At 33.8% G+C, this 7,210-nt stretch overlaps 1 protein-coding gene across 7 annotated transcripts in view; it reads right to left on the bottom strand.

Annotated features, from left to right (window-relative positions):
• The window catches only part of Trim37 (tripartite motif containing 37), a 141,095-nt gene that overhangs the window by 110,086 nt on the left and 23,799 nt on the right, over positions 1-7,210 (bottom strand). The gene's annotated exons all lie outside the window — the stretch shown is intronic.

Below are 7,210 nucleotides of genomic sequence, written 5' to 3'. Positions count from 1 at the left end.
TTATATATATATATATATATATATATATATATATATATATATATATATATTTATTTACTTTAACCACTGAGCTACATCTATAGCTGTTTTTATATTTTGAAACAGGGTCTCAATAAGTTGATTAGGTCCTGCTAAGTTGCTGAGGCTGACTTCGAACTTGCAATCCTCCTGCCTGGGGCCTCCCAAGCTACTGGGATTACAGGCAAGTGCCAGCTCCTGTCTATATTTATATTGCACTTTTCTCAATTCAATAAATAGGACTTCTGGTAAGAAGTATTGCCAATAGGCAATCCTGGATTACTTTTAAAAAATTTTAACAGATGACATAAAATCACAAAAAAATGAATGTAAAAGTGATATGTCAAGTTTCAATATGTCTATAAATTGTGTTATATTTAAATCAGTTTAAACACATATACCACCTCAAACACTTATCTTTTTGTTTAAGACTTTGAAAATCTCTTCTTTTAAACTTTTTGAAATAAACAGTATAGGAATGCTATAGTCACCCTACTATTCTTTTATCAAACTATAACTTAGTACCCACTGATCAAACTTTCCCCAACAGATAATTAAAAATCTGGGAAATACTTTCTATTAATCTGGATTTGATGTATTTTGGAAGAGACTTATCAACAATTTACTTAATACTTATTGGCTTAAATTATATTAAGTCACTTTCATTAATTACAAGTTTCTGGAAAATTATCCTCTTCTTGTGGATTCTACTTATATGAAGTAGCTCATAATGTGCAAAGCACATAGAACAGAGCCTGGTATAAAGTAAGTACTTTATATAACTACTTAAAAGATATTTTTATTCTTCAAATTTCTTTTACCTTTGCAATTTTATCCCAGTTTTCCCTCCCACTATACTGTAAGATGATTTATTTTTCTTGGTCAAACCTGATTAAAGTTTCACTTAACTCATTTCTTGGGAAATGAGTTCGTCTCAACTACTTTGTGGCATTTTGTGTTAATTTCGTCTATCTTCACCATTTCTTCCCATTTTATGCTTCTATATTCTTATTGCTTTCCTGGATTCTTTAGTTGAGAACAATTCGTTTATTTATAATTTATTAAAATAATTAGTTGGGTGCAGTGGCACAAACCTGTAATCCCGGGGAAGAGGGGTGGGGGTTGGTGCCTGAGGCAAGAGGATCACAAGTTCAAAGCCAGCCTCAACAAAAGCAAGGTGCTGCTAAGCAAACTCAGTGAGACCCTGTCTCTAAATAAAATACAAAACAGGCCTGGGGATGTGGCTCAGTGGTTGAGTGCCCCTGAGTTCAATCCCTGGTACCCAAAAATAAATAAATAAATGTTTTTCAGAATTAATTTTCTTCTACATATCCCTTACATACGGCTGGCATGTTAATAATTTTATATTTTCAACAGTGATTTATCTCATAACAATTGAGTTATATTTGAACATTTTAAAGAATATTTTAGATTTTTAAAGTATTATGCCTATTTTAATTATAAACTAGTTTTAGAAAATGTTTTTTATATTAACTTCTGAAAATTCCTCACATTTCTATGTACCTTACTACATGATCAGTTGGTGAATTTGTTCGATGTGGCTTGAAAAGTATATATATTCTCGGGGATAGAGAAGAGGCTCAATGGAAGAGTGCTTGTCTAGCACATGTGACACCTTGCCTTGGGTTCAATTTCTAGAATCAGCCAAAAAATATACATGTATGTGTATAAATATATATATATACACGCACGCACACACACAAATACATTTTTCATTTTAGGATTCAGTATTCCATAAGTATATTTTAGATCACACATCTTAATTTTCTTTTTTAAATATTAGTTGAGGGACTGGAGGTGTAGCTGAGTGGTAGAGTGTATGCTTAGTGAGGCCTGGGTTCAATCCACAGCACCACCTCCCAGTGAGGTGGGAGGGTGAAGCAGGAGGATTACAAATTCAAAGCCAGCCTCCTCAGCTTATCAATTAATTTAATTAATAAAATTATTTATTTAATTGATCATTAAATTAATTAAATAAAATAAATATTAGTTGGGGCTATCAGTTTATATTTTTAAATCACTATGATAGTGATTTTACCAAAATTTTATATCAGGATCTGCGTTATATATTCTGTTTATAAGAATACAAAATAATAGCCCATGTTAGGCACTGGGTTCAGTCCTCAGCACCACATAAAAATAAACAAAATAAAGGCATGTTGTCGGGCTGGGGATGTGGCTCAAGCGGTAGCGCGCTCGCCTGGCATGCATGCGGCCCGGGTTCGATCCTCAGCACCACATACAAAGATATTGTGTCCGCCGAAAACTGAAAAATAAATATTAAAAAAATTCTCTCTCTCTCTCAAAAATAAATAAATAAATAAATAAAGGCATGTTGTCCATCTACAACTACAAAAAAATAAGTATATTTAAAAAGAAAAAAACAGGGAAAAAAGATCAAAAACATAAGATGGGCGCTGGGGCTGTAGCTCAGTGGTAGAGCACTTGCCTAGCATGTGTGAGGCACTGGGTTTGATTCTGAGCACAGCATATAAATAAAGGTCCATCGACAACTTAAATAAACATTTTTTTAATGTGTGTGTGTATAAATTTAAGATGGGACAAATAGAAAACTAATAGCAAGACTAAAACTTCACCATATCGATAAGCATACTAAATGTAAATGTCCTAAACATCCCAATCAAAAATTAAAGATTATCAGCGGGGAGAGGTGGCATATGCCTGCAATCCTAGCAGTTCAGGAGGCTGAGACAGAAGTATTGTTCAAAGCCAGCCTCAGCAAAAGTGAGAGGGATAAGCAACTCAGCGAGACCCTGTCTCTAAATAAAATACAAAATAGGGCTGGGAGTGTGTGGCTCAGTGGTCCAGTGCCCTTGACTTCAATCCCCAGTACCTTATAATGAGGCATAATAATTCCAGATAGTTATTAATCAAAACTTGATAAAGCTAACAAAATAGACAAATCAAAAGTTACAGTCTAAGATTTTAATATCTCCTCCCAATATTTAATAATACAAATACAAATTGAATATTCCTTAGCCAAAATGCTTGGGTCAAGAAGTATGTCAGAATTTAGATTTTTTTTTTCAGATACTGAAATACCTGCATAAACATAAGGACCTACCTTAGAAATAGGACCCAAGTCTAAATACAAAATTTACCTTTCAGAAGCACCTTATTCTCATGGCCTAAAGTAATTTTATAAACTATTCTTAGTGCACACATTTTTGACTACAATTTGTTACATGAGATTGGGCGTGGAATTTTCCATTTTGTGGCATCATATTTGAATTGAAAAACTATCAGATTTTTGTAACACTTTAGAATTTGGATTTTCAGATTAGGGATGTTCAACCTGTACATAGAAAGTCTGAAAGAATATAGTAGTAATGATCATTAGTCTACTTGACCTCATTACCACCAATAAAACATTCCACCCCAAAATGGCAAATACAGTTTTCAACTGTGCACAGAACATTTTCTAGGATGTACTGTATTTTGAGAATAAAACATGCTAAAATTCAAAGAGTAAGTTAAAAATAGATTTCAGTTATACACAATAAAATTAAATTAGAAATCAACTAAAGAATATTTTCTAAATCACCAAATATCTAGAAACTAAACAAACTTATAAAGAGCCCATGGATCAAAGAAGACTTCAAATATTTATAATTATTATTATTTATTTCTAAAAGAAAATATTTGAATAGAAAGGTCTTAAATCAATAACCTCAGCTTCCATCTTAAAATATTAGGAAAAAAAGGAATTAAACTAAAACTAAGCAGAAGAAATAATTAGATCAAAATAAAAATCCATGTAATAGGAAAAAAAAGAAATTAAAATCAAAACCTAGTTTCTGGAGAACATCAGTAAAACCCCATAAACTTCTAGCCAGAACAATCGGGGAAAAAATAAGAAAGACCCAAATTAAGAAACAGGTGACATCTTTAAGAGTCTAAAACTGCTAAAAGGATAACAAGAAATTATTATAAACTTCATGCCAATAAATTCACATGAAACAGAATAGATCCTTGAAAGTCACATAAACTACCAAAGCTCACTCAAGAAAAAATAGTAAATGTGAATTTACTGCCCTATAACTATTCAAGATATTGAATTTGAAGACAGGCATGGTGATGCATGATAATAACGCCAGCTAAGTGGGAGGGTGGGACAAGATATCTTGAGTTTGAAGCCAGTCTTGGCAACTTAGCAAAACCCCATCTCAAAAACAAAACAAAAAGGGTCTGGGGTTGTAGCTCAGTGGAAAAGCGCTTGCCTCGCACATGTGAGGCACTGGGTTCAATCCTCAGCACCACATAAAAATAAATAAAATAAAAGGTATTGTGTCCAATTACAACTAAACACTCAAAAGGCACTACTAAGCCTAAATATAAAACCTATGATAACAAATTTTCCAAGAGAAAACCTTTGGCCCTGAGCTAAAGATTTCCTAAATATGACAATATGACATCAAGAGCATATTAATTGATAAATTAGACTTCATTAAAATGTAAAATTTCAGGGCTAGGGTAGGGTTGCAGCTCAGTGGTACAGCGCTTGCCTAGCACGTGTGAAGCACTGGGTTTGATCCTCAGCACCACATAAAAATAAATTAAAGAAAGGTATTTAAAAAGAAATGTAGGGGCTGGGGATGTGGCTCAAGCGGTAGCGCGCTCGCCTGCCATGCGTGCGGCCTGGGTTCGATCCTCAGCACCACATACAAATAAAGATGTTGTGTCTGCCGAAAATTAAAAAAATAAATATTTAAAAAAAAAAAATAAATAAAAAAAATAAAAAGAAATGTAAAATTTCAGAGCAGGAGTTTTATCTCAATGGTAGTGCACTTGCCTACTACATGTGAGGCAATGGCTCAATCCTCAGCCCCACATAAAAACATATAAATAAAATAAAGATATTGTGTCCATTTACAACTAAAAAAAGAAAAAAAAGTACAATTTCAGCTCTTCACAAGACACTTAAGAAATGAAATATAGAGATGAAGAAAATCTTTGCAAAGCATTTATCTGATACGGGGCATATATCTAGTACTTTATGTGAATTATTCTGAAAACAAAATCAAAAAAACAAGACAATAAAATGATGGACAAAAGATCTGAACAGACATCTCAACAAAAAAGATACACAGATAGTAACTTAGTTAAAAAGGGAGCTTATGATCATTAGTCATGAGGCAAATAAACCACAAAATTAAACAAATTAAACCACAATTAGACACTCCCAGGACATCAGTTAAAGAATAAACTATATCATGTGTTGGCAGTATTGTGGAGAAACTGGTACTCTCATATAATATTGTTAGAAATATAAAATAGGGGCTGGGGATGTGGCTCAAGCAGTAGCGCGCTCGCCTGGCATGCGTGCAGCCCGGGTTCGATCCTCAGCACCACATACAAACAAAGATGTTGTGTCTACCGAAAACTAAAAAATAAATATTAAGAAAAAAAAGAAAAAGAAATATAAAATGGTACAATTCAGAAAACTGTTGGCAATTATTTTTAAAATTAATGATTTATCAACCATTTGATGGAGCCATAAGCATACCCAACAGGGAAAAAAAAAAACAAACAAAAAAAACACTTTCATGTAAAGACTTGGACATGTATATTTATAGAAGCTTTGTCTGTTATAGCCAAAAACTGGATTTCAGAGTTTACAGTTACGTCAAATGACCATTAGGAATTAAATGGAAAAATAAACATACAATACTACTCAGCACTAAAATAATTATTGATGCACACAGCAAATAATTTTGCTGAGGGCTGTGGCTGTGGCTGTGGCTCAAAGACAGCGCACTTGCCTGGCATGTGTGAGGTACTGGGTTCGATTCTCAGGACCACATATAAATAAATAAAATAAAGGTCTATCAACAACTAAAAAGAAATTTAAAAATACTAATTTTGTTGAATGAAGTTACACATAAAATGAGTACATAAAGTGTAATTCCATTTATATAACTCGATAATAAGCAAATTTATCAACAACAACAACAAAAAATCGATACTTGATTAGAGAGAGAAACGTGATCAAGGACAGTATAAGCTTCTTTAACAAATGGTGCTGGGAAAACTGGAAATCCATACATAACCAAAGGAAACTAAACCCCTATCTCTCACCCCACATAGAACAACCTTAAGTAGATCAAGGACCTAGGCATTAGATCAGAGACCCTGAAACTAACAGAAGAAATGTAGGCCCAAATCTCCATCATGTCAGCTTAGGAACCAAATTCCTCAACAAGACTCTGAAAGCACATGAAGTAAAATCAAGAATCAATAAATGGGGCAGTACCAAAACTAAAAAACTTCTTCACAGCAAAGGGAACAATCAAGAATGTGAAGAGGGAGCCTAGAGAACAGAAGAAAATCTTTGCCACCTGCACCTCAGAGTACTAATCTCCAGGATATATTTAAAAAAAAAAAAAAACCCTCAAGAAACCCCCAAACAACCCATTCAACAAATGGGCACAGGAACTGAACAAGTCACTTCACAGAAGAAGGAATACAATACATGAAAAAAATGTTCAACATCTCTACCAATTAGAGAAATGAAAATTAAGACTACACTGAGATTTCATTTCACTCAGTCAGAATGGCAAGTATCAAGAATACAAGTAACAGTGTTGGTGAGGATGTGGGGGGAAAGGTACACTCCTACATTGCTAGTGAGACTGCAAATTAGTCCAACAATTCTGGAAAGCTGTATGGAGATTCCTCAGAAAAGTTGGAATGAAACCATCATTTGACCCAGTTATCCCACTCCTGGGCCTATACTGAAAGGACTTAAAATCAGCATACTATGTGGCTCAGTGGTAGAATGCATGCTTAGCATGTGTGAGGCACTAGGTTTGATCCTCAGTACCACATAAAAATAAATAAATAAAATAAAGGTATTGTGTTCATCTACAACTAATAAAAATACTTAAAAAAAAAGAAGAAAACAACATACTATAGCAACATGGCCACATCATTGTTCATAGCAGCTCTATTCTCAACAGCTAAGCTACGGAACCAACCCAGGTGCCCTTCAACAGATCAATGAATAAAGAAAATGTGGTACATATACACAACAGAATATTACTCAGCCAAGAAGAATGAAATTCTGGCATTTGCTGGTAAATGGATGGAACCAGAGACAATCATAGTGAAATAAGCCAATCCCAAAAACCAAAGGCCGAATATGCTGACT

Source organism: Marmota marmota, unplaced genomic scaffold, assembly GCF_001458135.2.
Source record: "Marmota marmota marmota unplaced genomic scaffold, marMar, whole genome shotgun sequence".
NCBI lineage: Eukaryota > Metazoa > Chordata > Mammalia > Rodentia > Sciuridae > Marmota > Marmota marmota.
The sequence above is the reverse complement of the archived record's forward strand: the minus strand, read 5'-3'. Positions and strand labels throughout refer to the sequence as shown.